Genomic DNA, 16,820 nt, shown 5'->3' on the forward strand with positions numbered 1-16,820 from the left:
CTCCTTGTGGGAGGAGTCGTCCAGCCCCTCGTCGGAATTCCTTTGTCTGAGAAGTTGCTGAGAGACTGGCGCTTTGTTTGATCAAACTTTTTTCTAAACCTGTGAGACACATGGAAGTGGACATGGTTCGAAAAATTAAGCTGGTTTTCAGTGAAAATTTTAACAGCTGATGAGAGATTTTGAGGTGATTCTGTCGCGTTAAGGACTTTTCACGGTGCAAGACGTCGCTCAGCGCTATCAGCCGCCGTCATCAGCCTGTTCAAGCTGAAAACCTCCACATTTCAGGCTTTATTGATCCAGGACGTCGTGAGAGAACAGAGAAGTTTCAGAAGAAGTCGGTTTCAGCATTTTATCCGGATATTCCACTGTTAAAGGAGATTTTTTTAATGAAAGACGTGCAGGTGGATTGCAGTGTCGGCTCGCAGCCGCCGCAACTCTCCGCCACAGGAAAAACACCTCTGTTGGAAGCCTTGAGGACAAGTTGGAACATCTCCAGCTGATAAACAATTTCTCATATACTCACTCCACTGAAAGCCATCAAAAGCCGCCTGGATTTTACAAATGGTTATCAACACGGAGGTGTTTTTTCTGTGCCGCTGCGCCGCATCGGCTGCGTCCCGACGCGCAGACCCGTCCGCACATCTTTCATTAAAAAAATCTCCTTTAACAGTGGAATATCCGGATAAAATGCTGAAACCGACTTCTTCTGAAACTTCTCTGTTCTCTCATGACGTCCTGGATCAACAGAGCCTGAAATGTGGAGGTTTTAAGCTTGAAACAGGCTGATGACGCTGCCTGAGAGCGCAGCGCGACGTCTCGCACCGTGAAAAGTCCTTAAAGCGACAGAATCACCTCAAAATCTCTCATCAGCTGTTAAAATTTTCACTGAAAACCAGCTTAATTTTTCGAACCATGTCCACTTCGATGTGTCTCACAGGTTTAGAAAAAATTTTGATGAAACAAAGCGCCAGTCTCTCAGCAACTTCTCAGACAAAGGAATTCCGACGAGGGGCTGGACGACTCCTCCCACAAGGAGTGCTCACAGGCGAATGATGTCACCGACAGGCGTGGAAAAACTCACACATACGCACGAGGGTGCAAGCATGTCTGACTTAAAAACATATGAATGAAATCCATATAGTTTTTGAAAAAAATAAAAAGGACCTATACTTTACGGACAGCCCTCGTATACAGATAATATCATAAAATGCATTAAAATTGTAATCCTGCGAACTAATCCCCATTTTTACTAAATATACCTGTAATCTGAATACATCTTTTTTTCTGTAACTGTAGCGGAATACAGTTACCTTTTTTTTGTATCCTCATTACGTAACGCCGTTACATGTATTCCGTTATTCCCCAAGCCTGTACATATTACTGCCTTACGCAGCCGGCAGAGCCAGTGGTTGATATAAGAAAGTGATTTATTTGTAAACTCTTGGGACTGTAAAATCAATATTCCTTTGGGGTCCAGAGTGGATCCAGATTGGTTTGGATTCAGTTTATTTGGCATTAAAAGTTCATGTACATAAAATACATAAATGCTGAGGATTACACAGGAAAATATACAACTTATTTATCTTGTGGACCCTTGGGAGGGAGACTAAAAAAAGTGCCTTTATGTGATGTCATTAAGGCACATTAAAGTTCATAGCACTTTGTAATGTCATTTAGGCACATTAAAGCTCATAGCACTTTGTAATGTTATTAAGGCACATTAAAGCTCATAGTACTTTGTGATGTCATAAAGGCACATTAAAGCTCATAGTACTTTGTGATGTCATTAAGGCACATTAAAGCTCATAGCACTTTGTAATGTCATTAAGGCACATTAAAGCTCATAGTACTTTGTGATGTCATAACGGCACATTAAAGCTTATAGTGCTCAAATTATTTGTCACACAAAGGATTTGAGGTCCACATAACTGAGTGTTCATAAGTCACAGTGCCCTTGTGACAGCGACTGTGAGCCAGAATCATCACATATCAATAACTCCCTTGAGATATTTATCAGAAACAGCGAACGCATAGATCCGAAGTTGACAGGAGAGGGATCCACTCATCAGTTGAGGACCAGTGCTGCTCATCACCACGAGGAGATGGAGGACCTGAGTGCATATCAGAAATTGGAGAAGAGACTCAGACATCTTGAGGAGCTGCTGAAGAAAAAAGAGCTGGAGATCTTGAAGATCAAGAAGCGTCAACTTCAGCTCTTGAAGGAGGCCAAGGATGCTGAGGTCCTGACAGCAGAGCAGCTGGAAACCTGCCAGAAGGACTTAAGTCCAGAGATGGAAGAACATGTCGAAGAAGTTAGGAACTATTACCAGAAACGGCTGGAACAGCAGAAGGAGAGTTATAGAAAGGACCTGCAAGACCTTGAGGAGATTTACCAGAAGAGAGCTGATGACAAAAACAGGAGCTGTAAGGGATATGTTCTTCTAGGGATTGGACTTGTTGTTGGATTGCTGGTGGGACGTTTTGGATGGTAGGATTTTGGAGTTATAAAGACTGGAATTTGGGGGGGGAAAGACTACCTTCATTGGTTCTGATGAATGCCTTTAGGGAAAGACCCAAAGATGGTGGCAGAGGGATCCACTTGTCCACAGAGGGATCCGCAGCAGAGCAACTGTAAACCTACTGGAAGGAACTAAGACCAAAGATCTAAGCCTTCTCCCCAGAGATGGAAGAAGTCATGAACCATTTCTGTAAATGTCTGGAAGAGCAGAAATGAGAGGCTTAGGAAGGACTTGACAACCCAAGAGAAGATCTACCAGAAGAAACCCTTTGCTACAAACATCAGCTATAAGGGTTGTGTTCTTCTGGGGGTTGGATTTGTCCTTGGATCTTTGGTGGCATGTTTGGAGTCCCTTCAGACATTCATCATCATCAACCATCTGCAGAGTTCCAGTGTTGTTAATCACCACAATGACCAAAAACTGAGCTGTGGGATTCTGTCATGCCTTATTGTTATTATTGTTGTTGTTGTAGTACGACATTAACGTATTATAAATTCCTCTGAAACTCCGATTTTGGTCCATTTATTTGCTGTGTCTGTCTTTATGTTTTGATGGTATTTATTTTTTGTTTGTTTTTATTGGTTTGCAGCTAGTCTAGTATTTATTTATGGTAAATGGCTTTTCCATCTGCATCAGACGCTCAAAGTGCTTTACAATAATGACTCACATTCACCCTGATGTGAGGGTGTTGCCATACAAGGCGCTCACTACACACCGGGAGCAACAGGGGGTTAAAGACCTTGAATTAGTGATTTTCCAGTCAGGCTGGGATTCTGGTCTCAAACCCAACGCCTTAACCACGAGACCATCACCTCTTCTCTCTCTCTCTCTCTCTTTGTGTGTGTGTGTGTGTGTGTGTGGCCGCAATTTATGTTTTGTTTTCGTTCACGGCTGGTCTAGTATTTATTAGTCTTGTTGAAGTAATTTGAAGTAATTTGACAAGACTGTGTTGGTCTGTCTGTTGGTTTGTTTGTTTGTTTATATGTTTGTTTGTCTGTCCATTTGTTTGTTTGTTTGTTCACCTTAAATTTGGAGCGTTTTTCATCTGATTGACTTGAAATTTGGTCAGAACATGTGGACTGTCTGTGTGTATAAGCCTAAAAAACAAATAGAGCACAAAGACCTTTCAACAAGACTTGTCAGTGACTCACTGATGTTTTATTTTCTGTTTTTGAAGGGCTCTGGCTTGTATACAATATCCACATTTTTATTTAAATGTTCATTTACATACACCTCAGTTCCTCTCAATTTTTTTGTTTGCTTTAACAAATTGTTCTAAAACTTCTTATTTGCAGACTGGATAATAATAACCAATTTTTACTTTTTATCTTTTTTTTGGAATTGAATGTCAGCCTGCAATATCATTCCTGTTAATGTGGACATTCTTCATGGAAAAAAAAAACAAATCATTCACCTGTTGGTCCAGGGAGTGAATTTCCCCCGGCACCACTGTCTTTCTCCTGCAATATTCTCCTGAGATCACAAACCTCCTTCAACAGTCCAAGCAGTTCCGTGTGTTTTTTCACTCCACTGAGCTCCTCAGACATGAAGTTCCAGAACAGTTTGATCTTATCCAAATCTTCACCACTTATGGTTTTTCTCGACATGATGAGCAGTTAAGAAGAAATATTTTACCTTCACCCTCTGAGCGGCTAATACACTGTCCAAGAGTGAAGGTCCCGTCCCAGCGTTTAGCCCCCGCTGGGCCTGGTGCCCAAACCTGCCTGGTGGCTAAACTGGCCTGGTCCAACGTTGGACAACTGTGCCAATAGCTGCAAAGGTAGCTGGCTGCTGCTGGGGCCTGGTCCCAGCCCAGTGGTTACTGGCTGCACCGTGAACATTGCTGGCATTGTATCTGAAGGTTCTCTTCAAGATGGTGACCGTTCCCTAAACTGCTGATAATTGCACCTCGTGGGCATTTGGGTGACCAGGGATTTCTTTGAGGCATTTCTTCATAAACTCCAACACCCACCACAACTGGTATTGTGTCTAATGACCATGTCGTCCGTCGATCTTGGTACTTTGTGACCCCCCCCCCATCCCCCCCCACCCATAGTAATTTTGGACTGTTACATCAAGAAATTTGCCTTTTTATTGCTTATTCCAAATAACTATCAGGTTTTATTGCACCTCCTTCAATATGGCTGTTGCACTTCTATTGTGTCCTTTGCCATGTTCCTGTAGAGGAGCCTTGGGTTTTCTGCAAACTGCTTATCTGTTTAGAATTTTTTTTTTTTTTTTTTTTTACCTGGTCTTTGTTTCTGATTTGTGCAGCCAAGACTTTCACTAAGACTTGATGTTCTGCAGCCTCCCATCCAGTTGTTTATCTCCAATATTGTATTTTCTTTTAATGCAGCTGACTTTTTTTAAGGAGGTTCCTGTTATGATTTTGGCCTCCCATAAATGTTGTCATTTGGGAGATCTCTGCTCTTAGATTTATGATTTACTGCTGTCATGTCTTTTTTAGTGCCAGGCAATGATTAAAATTTTTTAATCACGATTAAACGCATGATTTTCGACAATTACTCGCTCACACTGCACAGTGTGATTATTTGCATTGCATAAAATTCAGTAATGAATTCAAAAGTATTGTACTGCACACTCTTATTTTTTAAAAGTACTGCTATATGCACAAAAGTCACTGATCTGTGTATAACACTGGATCACTCATTGGCCCACACACTCTGTACAAACCGCTGAAGTAAAAGGGCGGCCATCTTACCACTCACAAGTTATGAGAACCGCACATTGACAGCTTATTAGAACATAAACGGTTTTGAATAATAAGCGAGCTGATTCTCTCATTTCCTTGTTTTTGTTCTCCAGTTAATGTAACCTTCATCCCTCCTCATCTATGTCTGCCATGATTAGCTCTTTGATTATTACCATTCTTTCTTTTAGTACTTTGACACATTCTCCCCTGCAGCTATCGACCCCGAGTCTGGGGCCCATTGCATTCTATTAAAAAGAAATCCAAGAGAAAAAAAGGTGGCTTTGGACTAAAAGTTGGTGTGAAGGTTTGATGTGTTTGGATGTTCATGGTGTTTAACCTGTCAGCACGGTGCTGCAGTTGTTGAGGTGTGAGATGGCGACTGTGTCAGGAGTCCTGCTGTATGCTGGGATACTTTAATGTTGAAACTGTAAATTTTGGGGAAAATATAAACTTCTTAGGGCTAAAACTGAAATTCACCCTAAATGTTTTCCATCTTAAGTTCTTGATGCATTTTGATTATTATGCTTTTTTTTTGTTTTTTTTTTTTGTTTTTTTTTCTTGCTTGGTTTTGTTATTGTTGTTTTGTTTTGTTATTGTTTGTTTGTTTCATCAAAGCATTGTTGACAAAATATAAAAATTTAGAATTGTTTTAAAAATGTGGATTTTTTTTTTTTTTTGTTTAATGGTGGAAATAGTGAAATTCACCAAAACACATTTTCTCTTTCAGTTTCTGATTTTAATTCTGTTGGTTTTGTTTGATTCATCTAAACACTGTTCACAGTTCTTCCTTGTGAAAATATGAAATTATGAAGTTTAGGGAAAATATGGACTTCTTTGGGGTGAAATTAAAGCAAAATGTTTCTTCTCTTTGGTTTTGATTTTTGATTTTTTTATTCAGATTAGTTTCTTTGATTCATTTAAACACTGTTCAAAATAATTCGTCACCACATTAAGAATTTTTGTTGTCATTAAATACTGTTGGGAAAAATAATAAAATTCATCAAAAAGGCTTCTTTTCCTCCATTTTGCTCCCAAAGCGCCGTAGCCCTTGCGCGTGCCTCTCCTCGAAGCAAATTAATCACATAAGCTACTTTACTAGCATCAGACACGTACATGACGGGATGTTGTGCAAAGACGAGCGAACACTGCATAAGAAAGTCCGCGCACGTCTCCACACAACCTCTGTACGGCTCTGGGGGGCTTATGTATGCTTCAGGGGATGGTGGGAGGGGTTGTTGATTATATCCTGCACAGGGTCGGCAGGAGGAGAAGCTGCAGCAGCGCCCTGAGCGCTCGCTGCCACCTGTGCGGAGAGAGCCTCCACCCTGCGGTTCAGGAGGATGTTTTGCTCGGTCATCTGATCCAACCAAGCAGTAAAGGCGGTGAGGATGTGCTGCAACTCACCAATCACGCCTCCTGCAGACGCCTGTGCACCCTGTTCTCCCATTGGCTGTTCAACTGCTGGATGACGCCCCTCGGAGTCCATGACGCTGGCCGAGATATCCTGTTGTGAAAGTGTAGTGACACGGACCCACAACAGGGGGCGCAAATGAACGGACAATAGAAGAAGTCAAATATGAACACTTTACTGTTGTGAATGCCACAACTACACACAGCAGATTATAGAACGAATACAGAATCAATCAATCAAGGTGTCGTGTGGGCAGGCTCGACGATAGGAGCCGTCCGTCTGGAGAAGAACAGGAACCACACGATTTCCTCTGCCACCGAACCAGGAGAATACTGGAGCCGCCAAGTTCCGAGTCCCCAGATGGCCACCGTCTCCACGTGTCGGATCTGGTACTGCTGGCGAAGAGCAAAAACAGTCAGGTGTGGGTGTGTGTACACCCCGTAACAAGTATGGTGGTTATTCCACCTCCACCTCTCATCCACACTCGTGTAGCTACTGTCAATCACTTAACTGGCGGGATGCAGAGCGAAGCAGTCGCGGCATATGCCGGTTCCTCAGGAAAACAGCTGCAACAACATATTCACTGAAACAACGTTAGTAGTGATAACACTCAGGCTGAGAATGTTACCTCCTTGGTAGAACGATATCTCGGCGACGTGGTGGAGGTGTTGTCCTGCTTTTATTAGGGGTGAGGAGCAGATGATTGGTGACAGCTGTCATAGCTGATGAGTGACAGCTGTCACCCCGGCCGCTCTTGTGGGGCGGCAGCGCCCTCTCGTGCCTGAAGCCCGCACTTCAGGCAGGGCGCCCTCTGGTGGTGGGCCAGCAGTACCTCCTCTTCTGCCGGCCCTCACAACACAAAGGACGTCTTCCATGGGACAACAGGCTGAGAATTTGGAGGCATGGCATTGGTAGTTACCCTTTTTCCTCAAGTTTGGCAGCCAAGTGTATCTTCCTTGAGTCAGGCTGGTCTTACAACCCACCAAGATATGCTTGAGGCTTGCGGGGACTGCACACAGGGGACAGGCTGGTTCCTCTCCATACCAGAGGTGTAAGTTGGTTGGAGAGGGCAGAACATCATATGTGGCCCTGACGATGAAACTGGGCCTGTTAGCCTCCATGCTCCACAGCTCATCCCATGTTATTCTTTTATGTCTTTATTAGTTCAAAAGTTATTGTATAAAAATGATTTTTCAGTAATGGCAGTTTTCTTCTGGATCTAGCTCCATAACATTTGAAGCTACATCAAATCTGATGACTGACACCTTACTGAATCAGTACAGATTCAGCTACAATTTGGTGTTAGTTGTGCATCTCTAGCTTCATGTGTCACCTCACACTGACACATTTTCTATTTTCCCTATATTTTTGCATTTTCTGGATCACCAGATCCGGAATCCGGGTCTGATCATCACCAAACTTTGTTGTTTGATAGAACATTTGACTATGTTACACCCAGGGTTGGGTAGGATTACTTTGAAATGTAATCCAAAAGTAATCAGATTACAAGTAATCCAAATGTATGTACATACATACACTCAACAAAAATATAAACGCAACACTTTTGGTTTTGCTCCCATTTTGTATGAGATGAACTCAAAGATCTAAAACTTTTTCCACATACACAATATCACCATTTCCCTCAAATATTGTTCACAAACCAGTCTAAATCTGTGATAGTGAGCACTTCTCCTTTGCTGAGATAATCCTTCCCACCTCACAGGTGTGCCATATCAAGATGCTGATTAGACACCATGATTAGTGCACAGGTGTGCCTTAGACTGCCCACAATAAAAGGCCACTCTGAAAGGTGCAGTTTTATCACACAGCACAATGCCACAGATGTCGCAAGATTTGAGGGAGCGTGCAATTGGCATGCTGACAGCAGGAATGTCAACCAGAGCTGTTGCTCGTGTATTGAATGTTCATTTCTCTACCATAAGCCATCTCCAAAGGCGTTTCAGAGAATTTGGCAGTACATCCAACCAGCCTCACAACCGCAGACCACGTGTAACCACACCAGCCCAGGTCCTCCACATCCAGCATGTTCACCTCCAAGATCGTCTGAGACCAGCCACTCGGACAGCTGCTGAAACAATCGGTTTGCATAACCAAAGAATTTCTGCACAAACTGTCAGAAACCATCTCAGGGAAGCTCATCTGCATGCTCGTTGTCCTCATCAGGGTCTCGACCTGACTCCAGTTCGTTGTCGTAACCGACTTGAGTGGGCAAATGCTCACATTTGCTGGCATTTGGCACGTTGGAGAGGTGTTCTCTTCACGGATGAATCCTGGTTCACACTGTCCAGGGCAGATAGCAGACAGCATGTGTGGCGTCGTGTGGGTGAGCGGTTCTCTGATGTCAATGTTGTGGATCGAGTGGCCCATGGTGGCAGTGGGGTTATGGTATGGGTTGGCTTCTGTTATGGACGAAGAACACAGGTGCATTTTATTGATGGCATTTTGAATGCACAGAGATACCGTGACGAGATCCTGAGGCCCATTGTTGTGCCATACATCCAAGAACATCACCTCATGTTGCAGCAGGATAATGCACAGCCCCATGTTGCAAGGATCTGTACACAATTTTTGGAAGCTGAAAATGTCCCAGTTCTTGCATGGCCGGCATACTCACCGGACATGTCACCCATTGAGCATGTTTGGGATGCTCTGGACCGGCGTATACGACAGCGTGTACCAGTTCCTGCAAGTATCCAGCAACTTTGCACAGCCATTGAAGAGGAGTGGACCAACATTCCACAGGCCACAATTGACAACCTGATCAACTCTATGCGAAGGAGATGTGTTACACTGCATGAGGCAAATGGTGGTCACACCAGATACTGACTGGTATCCCCCCCAATAAAACAAAACTGCACCTTTCAGAGTGGCCTTTTATTGTGGGCAGTCTAAGGCACACCTGTGCACTAATCATGGTGTCTAATCAGCATCTTGGTATGGCACACCTGTGAGGTGGGATGGATTATCTCAGCAAAGGAGAAGTGCTCACTATCACAGATTTAGACTGGTTTGTGAACAATATTTGAGGGAAATGGTGATATTGTGTATGCGGAAAAAGGTTTAGATCTCTGAGTTCATCTCATACAAAATGGGAGCAAAACCAAAAGTGTTTATATTTTTGTTGAGTGTACATGTAATCCACATGTATTTTTTCAAAGTAATCCTACCCAACCTTGGTTACACCCTAATTTTTTTCAAGCCTTTCTGCCTTGTTTTTGTGGAGTTCCCCCTATCCTGCAATGGTGAAGAATCCTTTAAAAAATTCCTGGATCCGGATCATGATCCGGCTCACCACTAAAGTTTAATCACTTGTTCCTCTTGTCACTCCACAAAATTTCATCAAAATCCGTTCAAAACTTTTTGAGTTATCCTGCTGACAAACAGACAGACAGACAAACAAACAAACAAACACGTCCGAAAACATAACCGCCTTGGCGGAGGTAATAAATGTATTGTAATGGTTTTAGGAGCCGCTCTGCGTTGAACAGCATCTGCAGCAGGACGCCTCAGCTCAGCAGCTTGAACAGCGTAGATCCGTGTGACTTTCAACACTAATATTTGGGAATGTGTGTATGTCAGAGTAAGTTTAATACTTTCCTGACATAATTTAATGTAATTTAATTTTACTGGCTCGATATCCAGGTCAAAATGACATTTTTCTAGCATGTATTTTGCGATCATTTTTCTGAGTGTGTTCAGTCACAAATCTCCATTGAAAATGCATTAACATCCGGAAACTTCATCAATATTTTGCCCGGTTAGGAGACGTCATGCTGTCCATGTTTTTGTTTTAAAGAAAAAAAAATATTATACGAGGTCTGTCCATAAAGTATAGGTCCTTTTTATTTTTTTCTAAAACTATATGGATTTCATTCATATGTTTTTACGTCAGACATGCTTGAACCCTCGTGCGCATGCGTGAGTTTTTCCACGCCTGTCGGTGACGTCATTCGCCTGTGAGCACTCCTTGTGGGAGGAGTCGTCCAGCCCCTCGTCGGAATTCCTTTGTCTGAGAAGTTGCTGAGAGACTGGCGCTTTGTTTGATCAAAATTTTTTCTAAACCTGTGAGACACATCGAAGTGGACATGGTTCGAAAAATTAAGCTGGTTTTCAGTGAAAATTTTAACAGCTGATGAGAGATTTTGAGGTGATTCTGTCGCGTTAAGGACTTTTCACGGTGCAAGACGTCGCTCAGCGCTATCAGCCGCCGTCATCAGCCTGTTCAAGCTGAAAACCTCCACATTTCAGGCTTTATTGATCCAGGACGTCGTGAGAGAACAGAGAAGTTTCAGAAGAAGTCGGTTTCAGCATTTTATCCGGATATTCCACTGTTAAAGGAGATTTTTTTAATGAAAGACGTGCAGGTGGATTGCAGTGTCGGCTCGCAGCCGCCGCAACTCTCCGCCACAGGAAAAACACCTCTGTTGGAAGCCTTGAGGACAAGTTGGAACATCTCCAGCTGATAAACAATTTCTCATATACTCACTCCACTGAAAGCCATCAAAAGCCGCCTGGATTTTACAAATGGTTATCAACACGGAGGTGTTTTTTCTGTGCCGCTGCGCCGCATCGGCTGCGTCCCGACGCGCGGACCCGTCCGCACATCTTTCATTAAAAAAAATCTCCTTTAACAGTGGAATATCCGGATAAAATGCTGAAACCGACTTCTTCTGAAACTTCTCTGTTCTCTCATGACGTCCTGGATCAACAGAGCCTGAAATGTGGAGGTTTTAAGCTTGAAACAGGCTGATGATGCCGCCTGAGAGCGCAGCGCGACGTCTCGCACCGTGAAAAGTCCTTAAAGCGACAGAATCACCTCAAAATCTCTCATCAGCTGTTAAAATTTTCACTGAAAACCAGCTTAATTTTTCGAACCATGTCCACTTCGATGTGTCTCACAGGTTTAGAAAAAATTTTGATGAAACAAAGCGCCAGTCTCTCAGCAACTTCTCAGACAAAGGAATTCCGACGAGGGGCTGGACGACTCCTCCCACAAGGAGTGCTCACAGGCGAATGATGTCACCGACAGGCGTGGAAAAACTCACACATACGCACGAGGGTGCAAGCATGTCTGACGTAAAAACATATGAATGAAATCCATATAGTTTTTGAAAAAAATAAAAAGGACCTATACTTTACGGACAGCCCTCGTATACAGATAATATCATAAAATGCATTAAAATTGTAATCCTGCGAACTAATCCCCATTTTTACTAAATATACCTGTAATCTGAATACATCTTTTTTTCTGTAACTGTAGCGGAATACAGTTACCTTTTTTTTGTATCCTCATTACGTAACGCCGTTACATGTATTCCGTTATTCCCCAAGCCTGTACATATTACTGCCTTACGCAGCCGGCAGAGCCAGTGGTTGATATAAGAAAGTGATTTATTTGTAAACTCTTGGGACTGTAAAATCAATATTCCTTTGGGGTCCAGAGTGGATCCAGATTGGTTTGGATTCAGTTTATTTGGCATTAAAAGTTCATGTACATAAAATACATAAATGCTGAGGATTACACAGGAAAATATACAACTTATTTATCTTGTGGACCCTTGGGAGGGAGACTAAAAAAAGTGCCTTTATGTGATGTCATTAAGGCACATTAAAGTTCATAGCACTTTGTAATGTCATTTAGGCACATTAAAGCTCATAGCACTTTGTAATGTTATTAAGGCACATTAAAGCTCATAGTACTTTGTGATGTCATAAAGGCACATTAAAGCTCATAGTACTTTGTGATGTCATTAAGGCACATTAAAGCTCATAGCACTTTGCAATGTCATTAAGGCACATTAAAGCTCATAGTACTTTGTGATGTCATAACGGCACATTAAAGCTTATAGTGCTCAAATTATTTGTCACACAAAGGATTTGAGGTCCACATAACTGAGTGTTCATAAGTCACAGTGCCCTTGTGACAGCGACTGTGAGCCAGAATCATCACATATCAATAACTCCCTTGAGATATTTATCAGAAACAGCGAACACATAGATCCGAAGTTGACAGGAGAGGGATCCACTCATCAGTTGAGGACCAGTGCTGCTCATCACCACGAGGAGATGGAGGACCTGAGTGCATATCAGAAATTGGAGAAGAGACTCAGACATCTTGAGGAGCTGCTGAAGAAAAAAGAGCTGGAGATCTTGAAGATCAAGAAGCGTCAACTTCAGCTCTTGAAGGAGGCCAAGGATGCTGAGGTCCTGACAGCAGAGCAGCTGGAAACCTGCCAGAAGGACTTAAGTCCAGAGATGGAAGAACATGTCGAAGAAGTTAGGAACTATTACCAGAAACGGCTGGAACAGCAGAAGGAGAGTTATAGAAAGGACCTGCAAGACCTTGAGGAGATTTACCAGAAGAGAGCTGATGACAAAAACAGGAGCTGTAAGGGATATGTTCTTCTGGGGCTTGGACTCGTTGTTGGATTGCTGGTGGGATGTTTTGGATGGTAGGATTTTGGAGTTATAAAGACTGGAATTTGGGGGGGGGGGGGGGGGGAAAGACTACCTTCATTGGTTCTGATGAATGCCTTTAGGGAAAGACCCAAAGATGGTGGCAGAGGGATCCACTCGTCCACAGAGGGATCCGCAGCAGAGCAACTGTAAACCTACTGGAAGGAACTAAGACCAAAGATCTAAGCCTTCTCCCCAGAGATGGAAGAAGTCATGAACCATTTCTGTAAATGTCTGGAAGAGCAGAAATGAGAGGCTTAGGAAGGACTTGACAACCCAAGAGAAGATCTACCAGAAGAAACCCTTTGCTACAAACATCAGCTATAAGGGTTGTGTTCTTCTGGGGGTTGGATTTGTCCTTGGATCTTTGGTGGCATGTTTGGAGTCCCTTCAGACATTCATCATCATCAACCATCTGCAGAGTTCCAGTGTTGTTAATCACCACAATGACCAAAAACTGAGCTGTGGGATTCTGTCATGCCTTATTGTTATTATTGTTGTTGTTGTAGTACGACATTAACGTATTATAAATTCCTCTGAAACTCCGATTTTGGTCCATTTATTTGCTGTGTCTGTCTTTATGTTTTGATGGTATTTATTTTTTGTTTGTTTTTATTGGTTTGCAGCTAGTCTAGTATTTATTTATGGTAAATGGCTTTTCCATCTGCATCAGACGCTCAAAGTGCTTTACAATAATGACTCACATTCACCCTGATGTGAGGGTGTTGCCATACAAGGCGCTCACTACACACCGGGAGCAACAGGGGGTTAAAGACCTTGAATTAGTGATTTTCCAGTCAGGCTGGGATTCTGGTCTCAAACCCAACGCCTTAACCACGAGACCATCACCTCTTCTCTCTCTCTCTCTCTCTTTGTGTGTGTGTGTGTGTGTGTGTGTGTGTGTGTGGCCGCAATTTATGTTTTGTTTTCGTTCACGGCTGGTCTAGTATTTATTAGTCTTGTTGAAGTAATTTGAAGTAATTTGACAAGACTGTGTTGGTCTCTCTGTTGGTTTGTTTGTTTGTTTATATGTTTGTTTGTCTGTCCATTTGTTTGTTTGTTTGTTCACCTTAAATTTGGAGCGTTTTTCATCTGATTGACTTGAAATTTGGTCAGAACATGTGGACTGTCTGTGTGTATAAGCCTAAAAAACAAATAGAGCACAAAGACCTTTCAACAAGACTTGTCAGTGACTCACTGATGTTTTATTTTCTGTTTTTGAAGGGCTCTGGCTTGTATACAATATCCACATTTTTATTTAAATGTTCATTTACATACACCTCAGTTCCTCTCAATTTTTTTGTTTGCTTTAACAAATTGTTCTAAAACTTCTTATTTGCAGACTGGATAATAATAACCAATTTTTACTTTTTATCTTTTTTTTGGAATTGAATGTCAGCCTGCAATATCATTCCTGTTAATGTGGACATTCTTCATGGAAAAAAAAAACAAATCATTCACCTGTTGGTCCAGGGAGTGAATTTCCCCGGCATTCCGGCACCACTGTCTTTCTCCTGCAATATTCTCCTGAGATCACAAACCTCCTTCAACAGTCCAAGCAGTTCCGTGTGTTTTTTCACTCCACTGAGCTCCTCAGACATGAAGTTCCAGAACAGTTTGATCTTATCCAAATCTTCACCACTTATGGTTTTTCTCGACATGATGAGCAGTTAAGAAGAAATATTTTACCTTCACCCTCTGAGCGGCTAATACACTGTCCAAGAGTGAAGGTCCCGTCCCAGCGTTTAGCCCCCGCTGGGCCTGGTGCCCAAACCTGCCTGGTGGCTAAACTGGCCTGGTCCAACGTTGGACAACTGTGCCAATAGCTGCAAAGGTAGCTGGCTGCTGCTGGGGCCTGGTCCCAGCCCAGTGGTTACTGGCTGCACCGTGAACATTGCTGGCATTGTATCTGAAGGTTCTCTTCAAGATGGTGACCGTTCCCTAAACTGCTGATAATTGCACCTCGTGGGCATTTGGGTGACCAGGGATTTCTTTGAGGCATTTCTTCATAAACTCCAACACCCACCACAACTGGTATTGTGTCTAATGACCATGTCGTCCGTCGATCTTGGTACTTTGTGACCCCCCCCCATCCCCCCCCACCCATAGTAATTTTGGACTGTTACATCAAGAAATTTGCCTTTTTATTGCTTATTCCAAATAACTATCAGGTTTTATTGCACCTCCTTCAATATGGCTGTTGCACTTCTATTGTGTCCTTTGCCATGTTCCTGTAGAGGAGCCTTGGGTTTTCTGCAAACTGCTTATCTGTTTAGAATTTTTTTTTTTTTTTTTTTTTTACCTGGTCTTTGTTTCTGATTTGTGCAGCCAAGACTTTCACTAAGACTTGATGTTCTGCAGCCTCCCATCCAGTTGTTTATCTCCAATATTGTATTTTCTTTTAATGCAGCTGACTTTTTTTAAGGAGGTTCCTGTTATGATTTTGGCCTCCCATAAATGTTGTCATTTGGGAGATCTCTGCTCTTAGATTTATGATTTACTGCTGTCATGTCTTTTTTAGTGCCAGGCAATGATTAAAATTTTTTAATCACGATTAAACGCATGATTTTCGACAATTACTCGCTCACACTGCACAGTGTGATTATTTGCATTGCATAAAATTCAGTAATTAATTCAAAAGTATTGTACTGCACACTCTTATTTTTTAAAAGTACTGCTATATGCACAAAAGTCACTGATCTGTGTATAACACTGGATCACTCATTGGCCCACACACTCTGTACAAACCGCTGAAGTAAAAGGGCGGCCATCTTACCACTCACAAGTTATGAGAACCGCACATTGACAGCTTATTAGAACATAAACGGTTTTGAATAATAAGCGAGCTGATTCTCTCATTTCCTTGTTTTTGTTCTCCAGTTAATGTAACCTTCATCCCTCCTCATCTATGTCTGCCATGATTAGCTCTTTGATTATTACCATTCTTTCTTTTAGTACTTTGACACATTCTCCCCTGCAGCTATCGACCCCGAGTCTGGGGCCCATTGCATTCTATTAAAAAGAAATCCAAGAGAAAAAAAGGTGGCTTTGGACTAAAAGTTGGTGTGAAGGTTTGATGTGTTTGGATGTTCATGGTGTTTAACCTGTCAGCACGGTGCTGCAGTTGTTGAGGTGTGAGATGGCGACTGTGTCAGGAGTCCTGCTGTATGCTGGGATACTTTAATGTTGAAACTGTAAATTTTGGGGAAAATATAAACTTCTTAGGGCTAAAACTGAAATTCACCCTAAATGTTTTCCATCTTAAGTTCTTGATGCATTTTGATTATTATGCTTTTTTTTTTGTTTTTTTTTTTTGTTTTTTTTTTCTTGCTTGGTTTTGTTATTGTTGTTTTGTTTTGTTATTGTTTGTTTGTTTCATCAAAGCATTGTTGACAAAATATAAAAATTTAGAATTGTTTTAAAAATGTGGATTTTTTTTTTTTTTTGTTTAATGATGGAAATAGTGAAATTCACCAAAACACATTTTCTCTTTCAGTTTCTGATTTTAATTCTGTTGGTTTTGTTTGATTCATCTAAACACTGTTCACAGTTCTTCCTTGTGAAAATATGAAATTATGAAGTTTAGGGAAAATATGGACTTCTTTGGGGTGAAATTAAAGCAAAATGTTTCTTCTCTTTGGTTTTGATTTTTGATTTTTTTTTTTTCAGATTAGTTTCTTTGATTCATTTAAACACTGTT

General features: G+C 42.0%; 2 long non-coding RNA genes across 2 annotated transcripts; both read right to left on the minus strand.

The window, feature by feature from the left end:
- Window positions 1-5,986: 5,986 nt before the first annotated feature.
- Window positions 5,987-16,820, minus strand: LOC117509738. The gene is made up of 2 exons (XR_004560487.1): window positions 16,660-16,820; window positions 5,987-6,156 (listed from the first exon to the last, which is right to left on the minus strand). It is a non-coding gene; the product is annotated as an uncharacterized LOC117509738 (long non-coding RNA).
- On the minus strand, window positions 6,270-15,388 carry LOC117509739. The gene is made up of 4 exons (XR_004560488.1): window positions 15,286-15,388; window positions 11,442-11,443; window positions 6,315-6,319; window positions 6,270-6,279 (listed from the first exon to the last, which is right to left on the minus strand). It is a non-coding gene; the product is annotated as an uncharacterized LOC117509739 (long non-coding RNA).

The sequence above is a fragment of the Thalassophryne amazonica genome, chromosome 5, assembly GCF_902500255.1.
Source record: "Thalassophryne amazonica chromosome 5, fThaAma1.1, whole genome shotgun sequence".
In the NCBI taxonomy this organism is placed as follows: domain Eukaryota; kingdom Metazoa; phylum Chordata; class Actinopteri; order Batrachoidiformes; family Batrachoididae; genus Thalassophryne; species Thalassophryne amazonica.